The sequence below is a fragment of the Amblyraja radiata genome, chromosome 18 (assembly GCF_010909765.2).
Source record: "Amblyraja radiata isolate CabotCenter1 chromosome 18, sAmbRad1.1.pri, whole genome shotgun sequence".
NCBI lineage: Eukaryota > Metazoa > Chordata > Chondrichthyes > Rajiformes > Rajidae > Amblyraja > Amblyraja radiata.
The window spans coordinates 41861295-41886122 of record NC_045973.1 but is presented as its reverse complement, the minus strand read 5'-3'; the positions used below and the strand labels follow the sequence as shown (position 1 = coordinate 41886122).

Below are 24828 nucleotides of genomic sequence, written 5' to 3'. Positions count from 1 at the left end.
CTCCATGCCGCGGAGTGTTCCAATCCGTCCCGACGCCGGATTTTCCATCATCCCGACGCGAGGGCTTGAACATCGGACCGCCTGCAGCGGCGACTGCTGAGAAATCAAAGGCCCCGACCACCACGGGTGAACAAAGGAGGAAGATGACTGAACTTTATTGCCTTCCATCACAGTGAGGAATGTGGATTCCACTGTGGTGTATGTCTATTTTAAATTGTGTTAAATGGTATTGTTGCTTTTCACTTTGTGTGGCTGTATGGTAAATCAAATTTCACTTTACCTTAGTTGGTTAAGTGACAATAAACATGGACTTGAACTTGAACTTGTGTTGCCACTTTCAGGGAACAATGTACTTGAACTCAAAGATTCCCCCTGCTCTTCAAAATTACCCAGGGCCCTTTCATTCTCTATGAAAGTCTTGCCCTGATTTGACTTCCCAAAATACAACACCACACACTTATTTGAATTAAACTCCATTAGCTGTTCCTCAGCCCACTTGCCGAGCTGATCAAGATCCCGCTGTAATTCTTGACAACCATCTTCAAACTTACTAATCATGTCTTGTACATTCTCATCCAAATCATTGATATAGATAACAAAGAGCAATGGGCCCAGCACTTAACCCTGAAACACACCAGCGTTGCACTAGTCAATGGTATCCATTTCAAAAAACAATGTTCCACAATCACCCTCTGCTTCCTACCATGAAGCTAATTCTGTATCTAGTTAGCTAGCTCTCCCGCGATCCCATGGAATCTAGCCTTCCAGAGCAACCTAGCATATGTAACCTTATCAAAGGCCTTGCTGAAGCCCATAGATCTCCACAGCCCATGCCCTCGTCAACTTTCTAGGTTACCTCAAAATACATTCATGAGACACGTTCTCCCACATACAAAACCATGTTGGCTATCCCTAATAAACCCATCTATCCAAATGCATATATGTCTTGTCTCTCAGAAGCATCTCCAACCATTACTGGTCTCTAGTAAATATCTTAAATATTGGAATATTGGAATAATGTGCTGAATATTGGAATAACGTGAGTCACCTGTCTTCTCACTCGGTTCTAACGATGACTCATATATCTCAGTCAGGACTCTTACAATTTCTGCTCCAGCTTCCCACGATGTCCTTGGATATTTCTGATCAGTCCCAGGAGGTTCATCTACTTGAAGAAGGGTCTCGACCTGAAACGTCACCCTCTCCTTCTATCCAGAGATGCTGCCTGAGTTACTCCAGCATTTTATGTGTATCATCTACCTTTATACATCTTGGGATGTTCACCATTATCTTGACTGTAATACAGACTGTCTTCAAGACATCTACCTTGACTGTTGCAAGTTCCATAGTTGTCATGTCTTTCTCTGTGGAAAAAAGCGGAGGAGAAATATTCATTGAGATGTTAAGAGCTTCAAATTCCTAGGCGCAAGGTAGATGATACACACAAAATGCGTAAATACCACCAACAACTTGTCGATAATCAACCACATTGAAACCACGGCCAAGAAAGCACACCAATGCCTCTACTGTCTTAGAAAACTATGGAAGTTCTGCATGTCTCCAATGGCTCTTCGCAAATTCTACAGATACACCATAGAACCCCTACTATTGGGATGCATCAGAGTGAGATTTGGCAACATCTCTGCCTAAGACCACAAGAGGTAGCGACACAGTGGCGGAGTGATAGAGCTGCCTCACAGATGCTGTCTATGCAGAGTTTTTATGTGCACCCTGTGACTGTATGGGTTTTCTCTGGGTGTTCCCGTTTCCTCTGTAGACTTGAGATCACTAAAACTCTCCTGTATGTGGTATAACTCTGACCAATATCAAACTGGTCAGGCAATGCCTTAGTTTTAAAATTACTGTACTTACAGTCTAGCCCTTGTCTACTTCAATTATCTCCATCAGCCCGACAATCTTCCCTGATATCCATGTCCTTCCAATTCTGACCACTAGAGAATACCCAGATTCAATTCTTCCATCATGACGGCTGGAGCTAGCAAAACCTTCCCAAAGCCACTGTCAAGTCCACTTTTCTCCTTGATTTTGCAACCTACATATTTTTTCACCAACTGTCCAAATATTTCCTTACATAACTCTACATCAAACTTAATTTATTTACCCCTCTGTGAAATACCACTTGCGACATTAAAAGCCATATAGTAGAACCTGATGATGATTTCCACGATGACTTCATGGTAAATATAAATGATTTTTTTTTTGTTTTTTTAATTATTTTTATTAGAAGTACGGTAAATTACAATAATACACAACACATATATCTTAATACATTTTTTGTACCGCTTCATTTTTTTGAGCTTTAAGAAAAAGATAGAAGTAAGGAAAGTAAAGAAAGTGCGCAAGAGTCGTGAAGTGCAAGAGAGTGTTGGGAAAAGAAAGCCCCTTAGAAAAGAACTTAGAGAAGGAAGTAAAGTAAGAAAGTAGACCCTAGAAAAGAAAGAAAAAGAAAGTAGGAACATTCGCTCTATTATAACATTAAACTATGCAGAAAGGGGACTACCAACCAAGTCTGTTTTTGTTGTTTTACCTCCCATTGCCAGGTCCTGATACCATTTATTTATTTATTTATTTTTAAAATTACTATTGCACCTCATGCTTGTAATAGGTCCAGAAACGTAGACCACGTCTTTTGGAATTGGTCTGCTTTACCTGCTAAGAGGAATCTCATCTCTTCCAGATGTAATGTTTCAAACATATTTGATATCCACATTTTTATTGTTGGTGTGGGCGCATTTTTCCAGAATTTAAGTATGAGCTTTTTCCCATTATTAGCCCGTAATTGAATACATTCTTCTGATACACGTTTAATTCAGGGTTACCTTCCGATATTCCAAAAATGATCCATTCTGGTTTTGGTACCAGTTTTATTTTGATTAATTTTGAAAAAATATCAAATATTTCATACCAGAATTTTTGGATTTTTGTACAAAAAACAAAAGAATGCGCTATGGTAGCTTCTTGACACAGACATTTATCACAGATTGGTGAAACATTAGGGAAGATTTTATTTAATTTAGTTTTTGAATAATATAGTCTATGTAATGTTTTGAATTGGATAAGCGTTTGTCGTACGTTGATCGAACATTTATGCACCTGTAGTAAATGATTATCCCAGCTCTCTTTTGAAAATTTTATAGCTAATTCTTGTTCCCAGTCTCTTCTAATTCCATCTGTTGTGGGTATTTCTATGTTTAATGTAAATATAAATGTTTACAAAAATTCAAGGCGTAAGATTATGGAGAGTTGTATATTTTCCCAGGAACTCTAGAACCAAATGGCACAGGTTTAGGGTGAGACGGGAGAAATTTAAAGGAGATCCGAGGGGTATGTTTTCACAGAATGAAAATGGTTATCTGGAGACCAGAACCAGGGGCCACAGTTTAAGAATAAGGGGTAAGCCATTTAGAACAGAGATGAGAAAACACTTTTTCTCACAGAGAGTTGTGAGTCTGTGGAATTCTCTGCCTCAGAGGGTGGTGGAGGCAGGTTCTCTGGATGCTTTCAAGAGAGAGCCAGATAGGGCTCAAAAAGATAGCGGAGTCAGGGGATATGGGGAGAAGGCAGGAACGGGGTACTGATTGGGGATGATCAGCCATGATCACAGTGAATGGCTAAATGGCCTACTCCTGCACCTATTGTCTATTGTCTATTGAATGAGCTGCCAAGGGAGGTAGTGGAGATTGATACAATTACAATCTTTAAACATTTGCCAGATTCTTAATAGGAATGGTATAAAAGGATAAAGGCCCAATGCAAGAAAATAGGCTTGTGTGGACAGGCATCACTATCATCAAGGGCAATTTGGGCCGAAAGGGTCCGTTTATGTGCTACACAATTCAATTATTACTTTTTTTAAGTGCCAGGCATGTTCACGTGGGTTCTGCCACTGCATGAATGGGGATGTATGATGAAGTTGCATCAACCTTATGTACTGATATCGCAATTGTCCACAATTGTTACAAAGATGCAGATGACACCACCGTAGTGGGCAGGATATTAAACAATGACAAGACGGAGTACAGGAGGGAGATTGAGAACCTTGTAACCTGGTGCCAAGACAACAACCTCTCCCACAATGTCAGCAAGGCAAAGGAGATTGTGATCGGCTTCAAGAAGCAAAGTGGCACACATGTCCCGATATACATTGATGGCGCCGAAGTAGAGTTGGTTGATAGCTTCAAGTTTTTTAGGAATAAGCATCAGCAGCAATGTGTCCTGGACCAGCCACATCGAAGCAATGGCCAAGAAAACACACCAACACCTCTACTTCTTCACCAACTAGAGAACCGTCTTCTCACCAACTCGAGAGAGGTCCTGAACTACCATCTACCTCATTGGATCTGTAGGGTATGTTTAATCAAACTATATTTAATCGGACTTTACCTTGCACTAAACGTTATACCCTGTACCTGTACACTGTGGATGGCATGACTGTAATCGTGTATAATCCTTTCACCTACTGGATAGCACACAGCAAATAAACTTTTCATTTTAGTTCAGTACATGTGAGAATAATAAACTAAACTAAAACAAATTAATCTGCATTGGAAATAAATTCCTAGGCACAAGGATAATGAGCCTGGACATCCGGTGGCGCTGTTGCTAGCTGCCTCGGCCCACGGTCTTGCTGTCTTTTTTTATTTTGTTATGTTTAGAGTGTGTTTTTTTAGTTTTTTAGTTTTTTTCGGTGTTTTATGGGGGGCGGGGAAGCGGGTAGGGTAAGGGGAAAACCGTCCTTCAGTCGCTTCCTGGCGAGGATGCGGCTATTATCCTCGCCCCCCCCACCCCTCCCCCCCCCCCCCCCGCGGCCTACCAGCCGGATTGATGCGGCCTTTCCTGCCGGGACTGGACCAGAGCTTCAGCAGCGGCGGCGAGGCGCTGGAAACATCGTGGAACGGGCGAGGCCTTCCTGGGATCGCCACTTGGAGCTCCGGAGTGTTGGGCCGCTGCTCCAACATCGCGAAGCTGTGGGTGTGGAGCTCCCAACGCGGGCTGTGCTGACTTTAACATCGCAGAGTCCTGGGACCCTTTGCCGGGGGTCGCCAGCGCGAATCTCCGCCCAGCGCGGCCTGTGAACATCGGGAGCCGCGAACTCCGGTGGAAGGGGCTAACGAGCGGTTCCCGGTGAGAGGGCCTGAACATTGGGCCGCCCATAGCAGCAACTACGGGGTGCTCGGGAGGCATTGGGGAACATCGGCGAGGAGGTTGACTGGACTTTGGTTCCTTCCCTCACAGTGGGGAACTTTGGTGCCGTGTGGGGATGTTTGTGTTGTGGATTACTGTGTTCTGTGTTTTTGTGTTTTTTTTGTATGACTGTAAGGGTAAAATAATTTTGTTGTCTCTTCATTGAAGACAATGATAATAAATCAAATCAAATCAAATCAAATGATGTAATATTAAAAAGTTTAACTGAACAAACATTCAAGGCATTACTCATAATGTGAGAGAAAATCTTACAACAGTCATGCAGCGGCCTAGTTTTATAATTACTATTTTAAATTATTTTCTCCAATTTCCTTCAGCTCACCTGAAATCATAAGGGCACAAGGAATAGGAGTATAATTAGGCCATTCGGCCCATCAAGTCTACTCTGCTATTCAATCATGGCTGATCTATCTCTCCCTCCATTCTCCTGCCTTCTCCCCGTAACCCCTGACACCCGTACTAATCAAGAATCTATCTATCTCTGCTTTAAAAATATCCACTGACTTGGCCTCCACAGCCTTCTATGGCAAAGAATTCCACAGATTCACCACACTCTGAGTAAAGAAATGTATCTCATCTCCCTCCTTAAATAAGTCACTGAGTTACACAGGAATACAATTTGAAAGTGAAACAACATTAATATTGAAACACCAGATTTGGTTTGCATTATCATAGCCGAATCTTTATTCGAGAGAATGGGTATGAAGGAGAGAGGGCAGTGCTGAGGAATGACAAATAATGATGAGAGTGTTTGGTACCTCTGCAGCAAATAGGGTTACAATTGCTCCGGTCATGATGAATATCAGGGATAGAATATCAGGGATAGACAGAACCAGTCAATGTGTTGTATCTGGACTTTCAGAAGGCTTTCGACAAGGTCCCACATAAGAGATTAGTATACAAACTTAAAGCACATGGTATTGGGGGTTCAGTATTGATGTGGATAGAGAACTGGCTGGCAAACAGGAAGCAAAGAGTAGGAGTAAACGGGTCCTTTTCACAATGGCTAGCAGTGACTAGTGGGGTACCGCAAGGCTCAGTGCTGGGACCCCAGCTATTTACAATATATATTAATGATTTGGACGAGGGAATTGAAGGCAACATCTCCAAGTTTGCGGATGACACTAAGCTGGGGGGCAGTGTTAGCTGTGAGGAGGATGCTAGGAGGCTGCAAGGTGACTTGGATAGGCTGGGTGAGTGGGCAAATGTATGGCAGATGCAGTATAATGTTGATAAATGTGAGGTTATCCACTTTGGTGGCAAAAACAGGAAAGCAGACTATTATCTAAATGGTGGCCGATTAGGAAAAGGGGAGATGCAACGAGACCTGGGTGTCATGGTACACCAGTCATTGAAAGTAGGCATGCAGGTGCAGCAGGCAGTGAAGAAAGCGAATGGTATGTTAGCTTTCATAGCAAAAGGATTTGAGTATAGGAGCAGGGAGGTTCTACTGCAGTTGTACAGGGTCTTGGTGAGACCACACCTGGAGTATTGCGTACAGTTTTGGTCTCCAAATCTGAGGAAGGACATTATTGCCATAGAGGGAGTGCAGAGAAGGTTCACCAGACTGATTCCTGGGATGTCAGGACTGTCTTATGAAGAAAGACTGGATAGACTTGGTTTATACTCTCTAGAATTTAGGAGATTGATAGGGGATCTTATAGAAACTTACAAAATTCTTAAGTGGTTGGACAGGCTAGATGCAGGAAGATTGTTCCCGATGTTGGGGAAGTCCAGGACAAGGGGTCACAGCTTGAGGATAAGGGGGAAATCCTTTAAGACCGAGATGAGAAAAACATTTTTCACACAGAGAGTGGTGAATCTCTGGAACTCTCTGCCACAGAATGTAGTTGAGGCCAGTTCATTGGCTATATTTAAGAGGGAGTTAGATGTGGCCCTTGGGGCTAAAGGGATCAGGGGGTATGGAGAGAAGGCAGGTACGGGATACTGAGTTGGATGATCAGACATGATCATATTGAATGGTGGTGCAGGCTCGAAGGGCCAAATGGCCTACTCATGCACCTATTTTCTATGTATCTATGTAATATGACAATGAAGCACTATCAACTCTTACTGAGGGGGAGAAATAACGGTGAAAGTTAAAGGAAGAGTGAAAGGAAAATAGGAAGATTGAAGAAGGGCAGAAAATATTAATTTGGGCTGACAGAAGCACTGTGATATTAAAAATCCACTAGCATGTCACTTTCCTCTCCTGGTGAACATAAATATGAATTTTAACATAAAATAATTAATTGTTTTTCTCAAGAATTGCTTTAATATATCAATTTCCCCTTTAGGTTTTCAAGTTCTTGTGGGATATTATTCTGGAACAATTCCATTCTGGTGTATGTTATTCTGGTCTGCTTTAAAATACAGTACCTGCCGGTATTTTAAAAGGTCTATTTACACATGTCAGGTCTTTTTGTTCGTTGAGAAATCTCTGGTGCCCAGTTAAATACAAAGTGGATGCAACGAGGTCCACGCCAAAACTATCTTTGAATTGTTCATTTCTGATCGTGCCATTTATTCAAGTCAAGTCAAGTCAAGAGTTTATTGTCATGTGTCCCAAATAGAACAAGGGCAATGAAATTCTTGCTTGCTGCAGCACAACAGAATATTGTAAGCAACGGTACAGAACAGTTCTGTTCAAACACACATACATTGGCCAGCATGAAAGTATTGGATGGACAAGAAGATTCTCGACCCATTCCTTCTCTCCAGAGATGCTGCCTGTCCCGCTGAGTTACTCCAGCATATGGACAATTATGGGCGAGGGGGGGTTAAGAATGGAACTTTCACTCCAGGAACCTCAATTTTAAACACAAGCTCAGAATCGAGGGGTAAAGTTCTCGGCAGCCTACAATCTCGTGTTGTTTTACACTGTGGAGATGTTTGTGTGGAAAGCGTTGCAGCGCTGCACCGACCTTTCCCGCCTCGTGTGCTCTTGCAGTGTGGCCCGCGGTCCGGACGGGCGCGTACGCGGCTGCTGCCTCTCTCGCTCCGTGTGGCCGCGGGGGCGCGCACTGTGGCAGGCAGGCAGGCAGGCATCGCGGGGGCGCGCACTGTGCCTAGCAGGCAGCGCTCAGTCAGCAGCAGCACCCGTGGCGGCCGCGGTTACGCGCCTCTAGAGCTCCTGGAGCCGCGGCGCCCACTCTCCAGCCCTGGGACAATCGCGCTGTAACAATCGCTCCTGGACAATCGCGTTTGTTGACAGTCAGTGTCCGTGAGTAACCCTGTTGCAGCGGGCAGCAGCGGGCAGCAACAGCGTGCACCTGGCCGAGGACAGGCAAGGGTGGCTGGCTCCCACCTCCACCGTTCACCTTCTTTGCAAGGAGGCGTGTTACAACACAAAGTTGCTACCTGCTTGAGAATACGTGAACACGGGAGGAAGCGAAGAGGTTCGTGCTGGATGTTTGAAGAGACAAGGTCAGTGCTGATGTAAACTGCATTGAGTACAGAACAATACATTGAAACGTACTGAAGGACGAGGTAAGTGTGGGAAGGAGCTGCTGATGCTGGTTTACACCGAAGATAGACACAAAATGCTGGGGTAACTCAGCGGGACGGGCAGCATCTCTGGAGAGAAGGAGTGGGTGATGTTTCGGGTTGAGACCCTTCTTCAGACTGAGAGTCAGGGGAGAGGATTTAAGTGTTTAAATGTTGTGTGACCTTCATATAATGAATGGAACGAGTTTGGAGGAACACTGTCGATAGTTTATTTGTACCTTGGAACTCATCTCCAATTATATGTATTTGTCAATTAGCACCTCTGAAACTGAAGCGCAAGACTCGCGTGATACAATTGAGGAAGGGGAACTCAGAATTCTTTACCCACTTAAATTAAAAAATGACCACCTAGTTTTTGCTGTGTTGTTATACGTATTGCTCTGGTTGTTTTTAGCAGGCTGCTTATCGAAGGCACAACCCACTTGTAGTTGCGATGTCACGTTGGAACTGACACTTCCAAAGTTAGATGAACCAGAATTTCCAATTACCTGGACTAGTTTTATATTTCTGGTTCTTATGCAGATATCCCAGTCAGATTCCTAAAATGTCATTCAAGAAAACGAATCTGACCGCTCTTCATGTACATGAGCTAAAATTGTTCTGTAAAATAATACTTTATAGGAAAATAATTTAATATTTTTTGGAGGTGTTTACTTTCTTGAAATAAGTACTGACATAACTAAAATATTATATAAAGTTTCACGACAATGGAACACAAGTACTTCCATACTGATAGTGTTTTATGGGCAATAAATGGGCAGTAACCTCGGAGAAAAGGACTGTTTTACATTTATACCCAATATCATTTACAGTGTGCACAGAAATAAATTACCATTAAGTGCCACAAAATAGTTTTATTTCATTTTATTCATTGACATTTCATTAATATTTACATTTACGTTTATATCTACTATAATTTGTGGTGTTACCGAATTTCATATTTTTAAGCTCCCATCGAGTACAACAACAACAGCAGCAGATCTTACAATATAATAAGAGGTCCCGACCCCAAAACACCAATATCAATTTCCCCCCACAGATATTGCCTGACCTGCTGAGTTTGTGTTTCTGCTTCTTTGTAAATGCAGATGAGTGTAAAGGCAATAGATAAAATCTAACACGTCATATTCAAGAAGGAACTGCAGATGCTGGAGAATCGAAGGTAGACAAAATTGCTGGAGAAACTCAGCGGGTGCAGCAGCATCAATGGAGCGAAGGAAAGAGGCAACGTTTCGGGCCGAAACGTTGCCTCTTTCCTTCGCTCCATAGATGGTGCCGCACCCGCTGAGTTTCTCCAGCAATTTTGTCTACCATCTAACATGTCATGTTGACTTGCATTATTTCATATGTAACACTTATGCAGTGTTAATTTTAAGCAATGATCTATAAATTCTTATCTGCAGAAATATTACAGGAATATAGTTAGACAAATATATTGAGACAATCCTATAACCTTTTGTCATAGCTTTACTAACATAAAGTCCAGTTACAAAAACAGACATTTCACTGTGGCAGAAAATTACTTTTTAGTAGTTAATGAGCATCGGTAAAATATGCCCCACGATAACAACAACAAGAAGATATACAGAATTCCCAAATATGCATACAGTATGTCTTTTCCAAGCAAGAAGATATTAGCTTCTATAACGTAAATACTATCAGAACATTACAAATCCTAAACATAGCTTGTAATATGTTAAAGGTAGACAAAAATGCTGGAGAAACTCAGCGGGTGCAGCAGCATCCATGGAGCGAAGGAAATAGGCAACGTTTCGGGCCAAAACCCTTCTTCAGACTGTAATATGTTAAATTGTATCATGTAATATGTTTATTCTTACGAAATATGTTATATACAATTTCTGTTATATAATAAAACCTCTTTTACAGAAAGTGAAGACTATGATTTTCTATGACCCATTTAAATTGCTACTAAAGCTTCAGCTCTCCACCAACTGTGTAGATCGGTAATTGATAAATTGTTCTGAATTCACCTTTTACATCCATCTTGAATGATGGAAAATTGAGAGTGGATAATCTTTGATTTATACTATTTATAGCATTTAACATATCGAACTTGCTTTTCAACAGTGTTCTGTGCAAACTGTATTAGTAGTCAGCAAACACCTGCCATAACAGTTTTCCACAGTATGCACATTTTCTTCCTTACTCTCTTAAAAACATGTTCCACATTGGACTGCTATTTTATACATTTCATCACCTACTAATATGTGTACAAATATTTGATGTCTGAGTCAATCTAAGGTTAAATGTTTAGTTTGGAAAATATTAGATTTGATATTAAATAACCATTTGTGCTTTATCACCTTTTGGTGAAGTGTTGCTGATGTAATTAGTTCTGTAACTTGGCAGCATATTATGGTACACTACTCTCTTGGGGTACTTTGGAGAGTTGAACTGAAATCTGTAATCTAATTTGCAGCATAAATGTTGCCAGTTTAAGATTTAAATATATTCAGACTGAGCAAACTTTAGGAATGTTAACTTGGTGTCTAACCTTGCTATTCTATTGACAATGATGGTGCAGCACTCCAATAAAAAAACAAATAAACAGGTCATAGACATGAGAAAGAAGAAGAGATGAAAAATGGAAGAGGGAAATAGGACAACATAGTAAAGTGATTTAAAGGTGAGAAGTAGATTAATGAAATATAGTGTGTGATGAAAACTAAAGGTGGGACATTGTGAGAGCAGGAATTACCTAGAAGTTGCAATGGTTTGTGATTTTTGATAAATCGAATAGAATAGAATGCCATTTATTGTCATTCAAACAGACATGTTTCGAACAAAATTTCGTTCCTGCAGTCATAACACCCAAAAAAACCCAGAGACACACAATTAACACAATTTACATAAACATCCATCACAGTGAATCTCCAAACATCTCCTCACTGTGATGAAAGGTAAAAGTCGTGTATTCCCGCTCTTTAAGTATGCATATTGAGTATAGGAGCAGGGAGGTTCTACTGCAGTTGTACAGGGTCTTGTACAGGGTCTTGTATTGCGTACAGTTTTGGTCTCCTAATCTGAGGAAAGACATTCTTGCCATAGAGGGAGTACAGAGAAGGTTCACCAGACTGATTACTGGGATGTCAGGACTTTCATATGAAGAAAGACTGGATAGACTCGGCTTGTACTCGCTAGAATTTAGAAGATTGAGGGGGGATCTTATAGAAACGTACAAAATTCTTAAGGGGTTGGACAGGCTAGATGCAGGAAGATTGTTTCCGATGTTGGGGAAGTCCAGAACAAGGGGTCACAGTTTAAGGATAAGGGGGAAATCTTTTAGGACCGAGATGAGGAAACATTTTTCACACAGAGAGTGGTGAATCTCTGGAATTCTCTGCCACAGAAGGTAGTTGAGGCCAGTTCGTCGGCTATATTTAAAAGGGAGTTAGATGTGGCCCTTGTGGCTAAAGGGATCAGGGGGTATGGAGAGAAGGCAGGTACAGGATACTGAGTTGGATGATCAGCCATGATCATATTGAATGGCGGTGCAGGCTCGAAGGGCCAAATGGCCTACTCCTGCACCTATTTTCTATGTTTCTATGTTTCTATATTTCTAACAAAAGATGCACTGTGCAAACTTACTCAATGCTCATTGAAAGTAGAGTCCACTAAGACTTTATTCTCTGAATCTGGAAGATGGAGTTTGGTTGATTTTGGTTCAGACAGAATTTCATTATAGGACAGGAATGGGAAGTGAAAATGCAGGGTTTTATTTGATTCTATGCTTCCTGAATTCTCTGCCCATGCAGGGAGACTAAATATAAACATTTCTTTGCTTTCTTATGTCTAAACACATTGGAAGAATGGACGTTTTCTGAATCAATCTTGATCATTTTCTCTGTGTCGACCAGAGATTACTGGAATGAGTGTGAAGGAGTGATTGTTAATTTTTTATTATACAATCAATGCTTATTAGAGGGGGAATAAACAAGAAATGTTATTATGTTGCTCAAAATTAGGGGAATACTCAGCAAGTCAGGCAGCATTTGTGGAGGGAGAAGTAGAGTTACCATTTCTGGTTGAAGACCAAGCTTCCAGCATCAATAGATTTTTCATTCTTGTTAGAAGGCAGATTTGGTGCTGTGTATTTGTGTATTGTGGCTTTATGTTGGAATGGTATCCAGAGCAAAGCTATTTTGTTTTGTTGCATTGGGGAGTTAGTTGAGGATTATAAACATGGGGAATTAGAGATGGTTGGGGGACAATTCTGGCTAACGTGACTCCCCCTTAATGAATTGATTTCAATTGAGTCTAAGATAATGGGTTGAATAATATCTGTAGAGTGGTTTAGCTGCAGACTTAAGGGCCTGTCCCACTTTCACGATCTAATTGGCGACCTCTGACGAGTTTGCCCTTCGTATTCATAACTCTTCCTCATGCTCGTGAGTGGTCTCCGCGTACTCGTGGCCTCAAGTAGGCCACGGCGTTTTTTCCAGCCTGATAGTCATAGGTAGGTTGTAGGTCGGTAACTGGCCCGAGAAAAAAAATGCAAACATGACCATTTTATCATGTGATCATTTTCCACTCGTAGCTAGTCGTAGTTGGTCTTAGGTGTGGAAGACTGAGGTCGAGGGGGGTCGTAGGAGGTCATAGACATAGTCGTAGGAGGTCGTAGACATAGTCGTAGGAGGTCGTAGACATAGTCGTAGGAGGTCTTTTACTTCGGCGAGTCGACACAACCCTGACATTTTTTTCAACTCGTCTAGGGTCTTCTAAACCCGTGGATTAGGTCGTCCAAGTGGGACAGGCCCTTTAGAATTCCTTGTGGCATTAACTTTTCACTGTATAAATCACTCTCCGGCGCAAAAACTGCTGGGCAGTGCTTCCCCATAATTATAGCTTTAAAAGTATTTGACTGTCAATTTCGTAATATTGTACGATAACTTGTGCAATTTCTTGTGATTCTTGGCACTCCGTCCCACCATCACTTTGATTCCTGGTAAGTACGTCAGTAAGATTAATTCGTGCTCAAATTTTTGGGGCTACAATTTTGCAAAGATATTGTGAAAAAAATTCCACAATGCTTCCCTAAACACCCCGTGAATTTACAGTAAACTCCCTGAATGTCAGACCATGAATTTAGCATGCTCTGAAATCCCATATCAATGTGAATTGTAGAGTCAGTAAAAGTTGGGGACTTTATGTGCGATACCCTGGATGTAGTTTTCATTTTTTCAGGTCCTCCATGTCACTGACATGCTAAGGTATGTTCAAATTCAGCTGCATTGAACTATGTAATGAACCCTAATGTTCATCTGCACCTATGGCCCATACCAACATGCCACTCATAGAGTCACAGAGTCATAGAGTGATACAGTGTGGAAACAGGCCCTTCGGCCCAACTTGCCCACTCTGGCCAACATGTCCCAACTACACTAGTCCCACCTGCCTGCATTGGTTCCATACCCCTCCAAACCTGCCCTATCCAGATACCTGTCTAGCTGCCTCGTAAATGTTGGGATAGTCCCTACCTCAACTACCTCCTCGGGCAGCTTGTTCCATACATCCACCACTCTTTGTGTGAAAAAATGACCCTTCAGATTCCTAGTAAATCTTTTCCCCTTCACCTTGAACCTATGTCCTCGATTCACCATTCACCTGCAGTAGTAGTAGGCTCTCACAGTGGCTGCAAGGCCTGCTTCTTTGTAACGTTTACTGGAACAACTCCCTCGCCAAACCGTGATAATCTGACTCGAATCCCCTTACACCAATAGTTATCAGGATCTTCTTTGGTGTACACTTATCATCACATCACCCTGCCCATTCTTGGTTGCCTGTCACCCATATTCCCAAGCCTAAGTTTTAACTTTGACTCATCCCTTTCCCCTGACATCAATTTGCCCACTCATCGCATCCTGACCACTGACACCACTTTGGATCTCCTAACAACCGGTCACAACCAGTGATCACAATCCATGACCACCAGTCTCGTCAAGCTACCTAATCTTTCTCCCTCACTACCAAGCCTAGGTCAACATATAAAATTATAAAAGGACTGGACAAGCTAGATGCAGGAAAAATGTTCCCAATGTTGGGCGAGTCCAGAACCAGGGGCCACAGTCTTAAAATAAAGGGGAGGCCATTTAAGACTGAGGTGAGAAAAAGCCTTTTCACCCAGAGAGTTGCGAATTTGTGAAATTCCCTGCCACAGAGGGCAGTGGAGGCCAAATCACTGGATGGATTTAAGAGAGAATTAGATAGAGCTCGAGGGCCTAGTGGAATCAAGGGATATGGGGAGAAGGCAGGCACGGGTTATTGATTGGGGATGATCAGCTATGATTCTAATGAATGGCGGTGCTGGCTCGAAGGGCCAAATGGCCTCCTCCTGCACCTATTTTCTATGTTTATGACCCAATCTCTGCAATTCTACAAAAGCATTGCTGATGCCAACCCTATTACCAAATATTAATTATACCACCACCAACCACTACCAGCCTCATCCCACAAGTCAACTTCAAAAAATACATCTCAGCAAATCTCAGCAGCCAACTCTTTCTATCCAATGGTATCTGTCTTTCTCTTCACCTGTTTGCCTTCCTCCCCACATTTCATCATTGCAGTGTTCAAACTAAAGTCATTGAGTGTTAAGGACCTGTTCAGTTGTTGACGATGGCTTAAGTTCACAAGTTTTAGGAGTAGAGTTAGGCCATTCGGCCATTAGAGTCTACTCCACCGTTCAATCATGGCTGATCTCTGCCTCCTAATCCCATTTTCCTGCCTTCTCCCCATAACCCTTGACACCCAATCCAGAACTTGTCTATCTCTGCCTTAAAAATATTCACTGACTTGGTCTGCACAGCCCTCTGTGGCAATGAGTTCCACAGATTAACTACCCTCTGACTAAAGAAGTTAACCCACTTATTCCTGGAATCATTCTTGTGAACCTCCTCTGGACCCTCTCCAGAGCCAGCACATCCTTCCTCAGTTATGGGGCCCACTATCCACTATTGAATATCCACTATTGAATTTCCCAGGGTGGTCCCAAGATTGTAGACAACCACAAACCATCTGATGAAAACTCTTTAGAAGAAGCAAACAATCACAAACTAATGAAATTGGGCTATATTTGATCTCCAATAAGCTAAAAGAGTGAGCTAATGGCCTACTGTGTCAAATGATTCCATTAGTGTTCAACATTGCCAGTTACAGGGCTGCCAACATTGGGTGAGAGTTGGGAGTGAGAAATTGCGAGAGACCAAGCCCGAGGAAGCATAGCGACCGGGGGGGGGGGGGATGGGAGGAGAGTGTTCCCCTCCCATTGGTATGGAACGTTTGCATTTTTCAGCTTGAAATTGTGCAATATGGTGCATACTGTACCGAGTCTTTTAACTTTACTTGAATGCAATATATATGCTTTAAATTGGATTGGAGCGTTTTTGAAAGGGGGGAGGCTGTGCAATCACTGATCACTGGCCTTGGGGGTACCCGGTGAGGGAGTGGAGCAACCTGAGTGGGGAGAGGGTGTGGAAGAAGGGTGTGTGTCCCCTCCCAGGGTAGCAACTTTTTGAAATTTGATGTATTAAAATCATGCTTTAGTGCACGGTAGAAGTATGATTTCAATGTTTTTTGTATGAAGTATTTTTAAGAGGTAACTTTTTAAGGGGTAACTTTATCCACACAAAAGGTAATGGGTGTATGGAACAATCTGCCAGAGGAGGTAGTTGAGGCAGGGACCATCACAACATTTAAGAAAAAGTTCGACTGATACATGGATAGGACAGGTTTGGAGGTATGGAGCAAAAGCAGGTAGCGTAGCTGGGACATGTTGGCGGGTGTGGGCAAGTTGCACCGAAGGGCCTGTTTTCACACTGTATCACTCTATGACTACATTATACCTCCACCATGCATGAATGCTTCAAAATCAAGTGGTCGAGTTTTATTGCCATATATTCAAGCATAGAAACATAGAAAATAGGTGCAGGAATAGGCCATTCGGCCCTTCGAGCCAGCACTGCCATTCAATATGATCATGGCTATTCATCTAAAATCAGTACCTCTTTCCTGTTTTTTCCCCATATCCCTTGATGACGTTAGCCCCAAGAACTAAATGTAACTCTCTCTTGAAAACATCCAGTGAATTGGCCTGCACTGCATTCTGTGGCAGAGAATTCCACAGATTCACAACTCTCTACGTGAAGAAAGTTTGTTCTCATTTCAGTCTTAACTGCCCCCCCCCCCTTTATTCTTAAACTGTGACCCATGGTTCTGAACGCCCCCAACATCGGGAACATTTTTGCTGCAGTTACAGTAAGTGAAAATCTAGCAGGCAAGCAGGATGCTTTCACCAACCACCCCCATTTGAAGTCCACTATCTTCCACCGTTTCTACCCAGTGCTTGGTACTTACTTCCAGCAGCCACTGGTTGTCCTCCAGGATGCACCGAGCCTCAGCCTGATCCATGCGGTCACCTGGGCGAATTCGGCACAGAGACTCTCTCTCTCTCCCCCCTCGCTTCCGCTCTCTCTCCTCTCAACCCCCCTCTCTCTCCCCCTCTATCTCTACCCTCCCCCCCTCTCTCTCTCCCTCTCTGTCTCTCCTCTCCCCCCTCTCCCCTGTCTCCCCTCTCTCACTCTCTCCCCTTCCCCCTCTCTTCTCTCCCCCCCTCTCTCTCTCACCCCCCGTCTCTCTCCTCTCTTCCCCTCTCTCTCCCTCTCTCTCTCCCCTCTCTCTCCCCCTCTCTCTCTTCCGCTCTCTTCCTCCCACCTCACTCTCCCCCCTCTCTCTCATCCCCTCTCTTCTCTCTCTCATCCCCTCTCTCCTCTCTCTCTCCATCTCCCCTCTCTTTCCCCTAACTCTCTCTCCCCCCCTCTCTTTCTTCTCCCTCTCCCCTCTTCTCTCTCTCCCCCTCCCTCTCTCTCCCCCTCGCTTCCCCTCTCTCCCCCTCTCTCTCTCTTTCTCCCTCCCTCTCTATCTCCCCTCTCTCTCCCTCTCCACACACTCTCCTCTCACCTCTCTCTCCCCCCCTCTCTCTCTCATCTCTCTCTCCACCTCTCTCTCCCTCTCTCCCCCATTTCTCCCTCTCACTTCACTCTCCCCTTGGCTCTCGCTCCCCTCTCTCTTTCTCCTCTGTCTCTATCTCCTCTTTCTCTTTGCCCCCCCATCTCTCTCTCTTTCCCCCATTTCCCTCTTTCCCCCTCTCTCCCTCTTCCCCCTCTCTCTTTTACCACCCCTCTCTCTTCCCCCTCTCTCCCATTCTCTCCTATCCTCTCCTCCCTCTCCACCCCGTCTCTCTCTTCCCTCTTTCTTCCCTCACCCCTCTCTCTCTTCCCCCCCTCTCCCACCTCACTCTCCCCCCTCTCTCTCCCCGACCTCTCTCTCCCCTCTCTCTCCCCCCCTCTCCCTCTTCTCTCTCTCCATTCACTCCCCCTCTGTCTCTCCCCTCTCTCTCCTCTCACACCCTCTCTCTCTCCCCACTGTCTCCCTGTCTCCTTCCCCTCTCTCTCTCTCTCCACCTCCCTTTGAGAGTCTGTCCCTTCGGCACAAAGACTCTCGGGCAGCGGCGCAACGCTACCGACGCCCCCGACGGCCCGGGATTTGCATTGTCCGGAGGGCTCCATGGCCAGAGCTGCAGCGAGCGACACGCCAGCCCCGCAAACACATCGCCAGTCCCGGCTCCCCGCATCTGTTCCCGCCGCTGGTTCTGCTCCCATCCATCCCTCCCTCAGCCCCGGCTCTCCAACACCCGCGGACCATGCAGTTTATCCGAGTTTTGACATTTTCGTTGATCACAGAATTTCTCACCAAGAGCGTGAGAAATTTCTGATCAGCGTGAGATTTTGCTTGAGGGCGTGATTCTCACACTCAAAGCGTGAGAGTTGGCAGCTCTGCAGTTAAGTTTGCTAGTCCGTGCCTACTATGTTCTGGTGTGCTAAAGCAAAGCAAGAATTTAATTGTCCTATCAGGGACACATGACAATAAACTCTCTTGAACTCTCTTAAACTTGAACTTGAACTCTTAGTTCCTGGTTGATCAAATAGTGCCGATTTCAGTGGAGAACCTGAGAAACCAGAATGCTTGAGAATCATTTGACTGTAGTGCTGCCCATTTTAGGTGCTTGGCCTTATAACTCTGTCAGGTGGCAATGACCCAGAGATTGTAGCAGCCATTAATAGGACATTCTAATGGAAAACCCAATATGTTGGAATTATGCAACAGGTCAGACAATGAGAAGAGAAACTCGTTTGACCTTTCAGATTAATGAGTTTTCATTAGAACTGGAACACTAAGAAATTAAGTGTGTAGGAATGAACTGCAGATGCTGGTTTACATTGAAGATTGACACAAATTGCTGGAGTAACTAAGCAGAACAGGCAACATCTCTGGAGAGAAGGAATGGGTGATGTTTTGGGTCGTGACCCTTGGCAGGAAATGGTGTTGGGTAGACTGATGGGACTGAAGTCTGATAAATCCCCAGGGCCTGATGGTCTGCATCCCAGGGTACTTAAGGAAGTGGCTCTAGGAATTGTGGACACATTGGTGATCATTTTATAATGTTCTATAGATTCAGGATCAGTTCCTGTGGGTTGGAGGGTAGCTAATGTTATCCCACTTTTTAAGAAAGGCGGGAGAGAGAAAACAGGGAATTATAGACCAGTTAGCCTGACATCGGAGGTGGGGAAGATGCTGGAGTCAATCATAAAAGATGAAATAGCGGCACATTTGGATAGCAGTAACAGGATCGGTCCGAGTCAGCATGGATTTACGAAGGGGAAATCATGCTTGACTCATTTTCTGGAATTTTTTGATGATGTAACTAGGATAATGGACAAGGGATAGCCAGTGGATGTAGTGTACCTGGACTTTCAGAAACCGTTTGATAAGGTCCCACATAGGAGATTAGTGGAAAAAATTAGGGCACATGGTATTGGGGGTAGAGTGCTGACATGGATAGAGAAGTGGTTGGCGGGCAGGAAACAAAGAGTAGGGATTAACGGGTCCCTTTCAAAATGGCAGGCAGTGACTAGTGGGGTACCACAAGGCTCGCAGCTATTTACAATATACATCAATGATTTGGATGAAAGGATTCAAAGTAACATTAGCAAATTTGCAGATGACACAAAGCTGGGTGGCAGTGTGAACTCTGAGGAGGATGCTTTGAGAATGCAGGGTGACTTGGACAGGTTGGGTGAGTGGGCAGATGCATGGCAGATGCAGTTTAATGTGGATAAATGTGAGGTTATCCACTTTGGTAGCAAAAGCAGGAAGGCAGATTATTATCTAAATGGTGTCAAGTTGGGAAAAGGGGAAGTACAACGGGATCTGGGGGTCCTTGTTCATCAGTCAGTGAAAGTAAGCATGCAGGTACGGCAGGCAGTGAAGAAAGCGAATGGCATGTTGGCCTTTATAACAAGAGGAGTCGAGTATAGGAGCAAAGAGGTCCTTCTGCAGTTGTACAGGGCCCTAGTGAGACCACACCTGGAGTATTGTGTGCAGTTTTGGTCCCCTAATTTGAGGAAGGACATTCTTGCTATTGAGGGAGTGCAGCGTAGGTTTACAAGGTTAATTCCCGGGATGGCGGGACTGTCATATGCTGAGAGAATGGAGCGGCTGGGCTTGTATATTCTGGAATTTAGAAGGATGAGAGGTTATCTCATTGAAACATATAAGATTATTAAGGGTTTGGGCACGCTAGAGGCAGGAAACATGCTCCTGATGTTGGGGGAGTCCAGAACCAGGGGCCACAGTTTAAGAATAAGGGGTAAGCCATTTAGAACGGAGATGAGGAAACACTTTTTCACACAGAGAGTTATGAGTCTGTGGAATTCTCTGCCTCAAGGTGGTGGAGTTCTCTGGATACTTTCAAGAGAGAGCTAGATAAGGCTCTTAAAGATAGCGGAGTCAGGGGATATGGGGAGAAGGCAGGAATGGGGTACTGATTGTGGATGATCAGCCATGATCATATTGAATGGCGGTGCTGGCTCGAAGGGCCTACTCCTGCACCTATTGTCTATTGTCTATTGTCTGTTCAGACTGAGAGTCAGGAGAGAGGGAGACACAGAGATAAAGGGTAGGTGTGAAAACAAGACATCAAAGGGACGAAGCTCCAGGAAAATGTATAATAGATCATTGTTTGCTTAGGGTAGGTGACAACACAGCATAACAAGATAACATTTAATCAACGGGACAGTCAGACTGGTTGGTGAACTGCGATTGGGGAGGGATGGAGAGAGGTGAAAAACAAGGGCTACTTGGTTAGAACATTTGATATTCATGCTGCTGGGGTGTAAGCTGCCCAAGGGAAATATGAGGTGCTGTTCCTCCAATATGCACTGGACCTCACTCTGACAATGGAGGAGGCCCAGGACAGAAAGGTCAGTGTGGGAATGGGAGGCTGTCTTGAACAACACTGCAGTCTGGGAAAGCCGAATGGCTCACAAGCTGTTGCAGAGGATATGGGCATTGTTGTACGGCACAGAAACAGGCCCTTTGTCCCAGTGTGTAGGAAGGAACTGCAGATGCTGGTTTAAAGGCAATAGTCATTAATCTGGTGACTACTGGTCCTAATTTTCCACAGTGTGTTTAGTGCACATTAGGTAATCTTGATTAGCCTGGGTGTCAGGGGTTGTGGGGAGAAGGCAGGAGAAATGGGTTAGGAGGCAGAGACAGATCAGCCATGATTGAATGGCGTAGTAGGCTCGATGGGCCGAATGGCCCAATTCTACTCCTATTCCTTATGTCCTAAAACCGAAGATAGGCACAAAAATCTGGAATAACACAGCGGGTCAGACAGCGCCTCTGGGGAAAAGGAATAGGTGACGTTTCAGGTCGAGGCCCTTCTTCAGACTGATATTCAGGGGAAAACGATAGGTGATGTAGAGAGATATAGAACAAATGAATAAAGTTATGCAAAAACGTTGCGATGATAAAGGATACAGGCCATTGGTAGCTGTGTGCTAGGTGAAAAAGATGACAGACAAAGAGACTCAACAAGATGACTTTGAGGCTGGTACCAGCTGACCATATTACTGTGTATCTGAAGCCACCGTCAGTTAATATAGCACCTCAGTGAATCTGATGGATTTTAAAGACAACACAGTACGTTCATGATCACCATTACCAACTTTTTTTTGAATTCTGGATTTTCATTTAAATTCATGTAAATTTTAGAAGTGCCATGGTGGGATTTTGAACATGGCTCATGCTCATTATCCGAGGCTCTGATGACTAGTTTGGTTACCTAACCATAGCACTACTGTACTAAATCATGTTAATTTAAACAGTAATGGAGCTGAAATTTACATTAATTTATCGAGTGGAACATTTGTCGAGAATTTCATTAAGTTTAAGTAATCCACATGCCAAATACAGTACATGTTAGTGGCAGAGTAGAATTTCTAATAAATCCTCTCAGGGTCATTTGTTACAGCTCTGTTTCCTAGAACAACACCTTTTTGCAGGCCCCCCGAATGACTCAATTAATTAGTGCCCAATTTGGAGTAATTCTGTTCTATGGAATCATATCTGCTGGGAAGCCGTCAGCAGCTATTGCAAGCTGGGGAAAGGGGGAAAAGATTTTGCTGTAATATTGTTATATTTTGAAGCTCATGTTAGAACTGTGTAAAGGAAGCTTTTCTAAAAAGTGTCTATGCTACATATAGAATGTGGGTCCATAACTAAGCTGTGTGCGGCACGGTGGCGCAGCGGTAGAGTTGCTGCCTTACAGCGCTTTCAGTGCCCAGAGACCCGGGTTCGATCCTGACTACGGGTGCGTGCTGTCTTTCGCCCCGTGACCCCGTGGGTTTTCTCAGAAATCTTCGGTTTCCTCCCACACTCCAAAGACATACAAGTTTGTAGGTTAATTGGCTTGCTATCAATGTAAATTGTCTCTAATGAGTGTAGGGTAGCGTTAGTGTGCGAGATCGCTGGTCGGTGCGGTCTCAGTTGGCCGAAGTGCCTGTTTCCGCACTGTATCTCTAAACTAAACTAATCTATGAATTCATTCAATTTGTAAATCGTTCTATTGTTAGAGGGCAATGTGGTTGTTTTAAGGTGACCATGTAAGGAAAGATTGCCTGGGCAAACCAATACGTGATTGATTAACAAAATGTAGTGGAATGGACAAAGACGAAGGAGGATTTGTCAATTGGCTGGAGAAGGGAATAGGTACTCAAAATGACAAGGAATAGATCTTGGCTTGGAATATGCAACTGGAGTGGTAGCATAAAACAGACTGGAACTTTTGATATCTACACACAGTTAGCATATAAATAAATGTATTGTCAGTGATATCCAGCATCTCCACAGAATCTGACATTGCAGTTTATCAATGGAACACAATTGGTGAATGGATACAAGCTTCAACACTTTACGCATGACTTTTTCCTGTAGGCGCCAGGTGACCAGGTTTTCCCCCATTGCTGCCTGAACTGATGGAATTTCTATGATTATTTTTTGAATGTTTGGCAATATTTCAGCTTCTCCTTAATCATACACATATGCCCAATCTTCATTTTATTTAAAATGATTAAAATTGTAAATTGTTTTTTTACTGCAATTTTTCTTGCCTTCGAGCCACACTGTTGCTGCATGTGGCAAGTGGTGCCAAATTCAAAGTTATGCCAGAATTGAAGAAACCTCACCAAATGTTTTCAGACCAGCTCTTTTTCTGGAGTGGTTACTGTTTTGGAGTTTGTGTCCTGATGAGATGAGAATAATTGTAATTGCACGTTCTCATAAAACTTTGGTTAAAATTAGTTTTCATTCAATATAATAAATAAAATATCATATAAATAAATAAAATAAAATATCTTTCACATTAAAAGCTGTACAAGAGTCCGTACTTCTGACTTAAGTACTTGCCTTTGCAGTATATTTTAAAACCTAGCTAAAAAGTTTTAGATTTTCTGCATTTATAGTATTTTATTATGTATTAATTATTTGGTTACTTTGTAGAAATGTAGACACAAGTAAATGTTTTAATCCATTATTGCTCTACTCCTTAAGGGGCTGTCCCACTGTACGAGCTAATTCAAGAGCTCTCCCCAGTTTAAAAAAAAAAATCGAACTCGTGGTAAGCACGTAGAATGTACGTAGCGGGTATGTTGGAGCTTGGGACGTCTCTTAACGGCTCGTAACGCTAACGGCAGGTACTCGAGAAACGTGGTAAACTCGTGATTTTTCAACATGTTGAAAAATGTCCACGAGAGCCCCGAGTACCTACGAACGGCTATTACCGTAATTCTTCTAGTTCGAATCAGGGGAAACTCGGGAGAACTCTTGAATTAGCTCGTACAGTGGGAGAGCCTCGTTACAGTATATATTTTAGGATTATCGTGTTTCAAAAGAATAGCTCGCAATTTCCTTTGCAGTTTTTCCAATCTAGTATCCCTCACATTAGGAGAAATATAACTGTTATTAGGTCTGAAGAAGAGTGTTGACCCGAAACGCTACCCATACCTTCGCTCCAGAGATGTCACCGGTCCCGCTGAGTTACTCCAGCATTTTGTGTCTACACTGTTATTAGGTCAAATTGCTTCTAGCAGTAAAGGCATTACAAGTATCACAACATAAACAGGCTGAGAATAATATGGATGAATTGGGAGAGGATATTCGTACTTATTTTAAATAGTAACAAGGATGTAAAATTGCAATTAATTCCTTCTACTACGACTACCAACACTTTTAATCCTGTAATCTTTTAAATAAACTTGGTGATGGAATCAAGTTTCTGATTGAAATGAGGGGATGAACAGGGATTTTGGAAGACTTGATTTATAGAAAGAATTATTATTATATCTGAAAAAAGATCTCGACCCGAAACATCACCCATTCCTTCTCTCCGCAGATGCTGCCAGTCCAACTAAGTTGCTCCAGCTTTTTGTGTCTATCTTCAGTTTAAACCAGCATCTGCAGTTCCTTCCTACACATTAACATATTAAAGGCAGTCTTAACATTTGAGAAATAACCTCCAGGATATTCAACCACAACCCATTACCTTTATTACTCAAATAAATACATTACTGTGTTACCTACAGAGAAACCATTAAAAATACCGTGTCGTAGAGTTGTCGAGAAACTGACTCAATTTGTATATGCCAAACAAGTTGTCCCAATTACCCACTGGCCAAT

The 24828-nt window shown here is 43.2% G+C and overlaps 1 protein-coding gene across 2 annotated transcripts in view; it reads left to right on the top strand.

Annotated features, from left to right (window-relative positions):
* Positions 1-8309: 8309 nt before the first annotated feature.
* Positions 8310-24828, top strand: part of pparg (peroxisome proliferator activated receptor gamma) — a 124645-nt gene continuing 108126 nt past the window's right edge. The window contains exon 1 of one of the 2 annotated variants that reach the window (XM_033037238.1): positions 8310-8652. The gene's annotated coding sequence lies outside the window, so the exon portion shown is untranslated. The remainder of the gene's footprint in view (positions 8653-24828) is intronic. The other variant, XM_033037239.1, reaches the window with a different exon arrangement.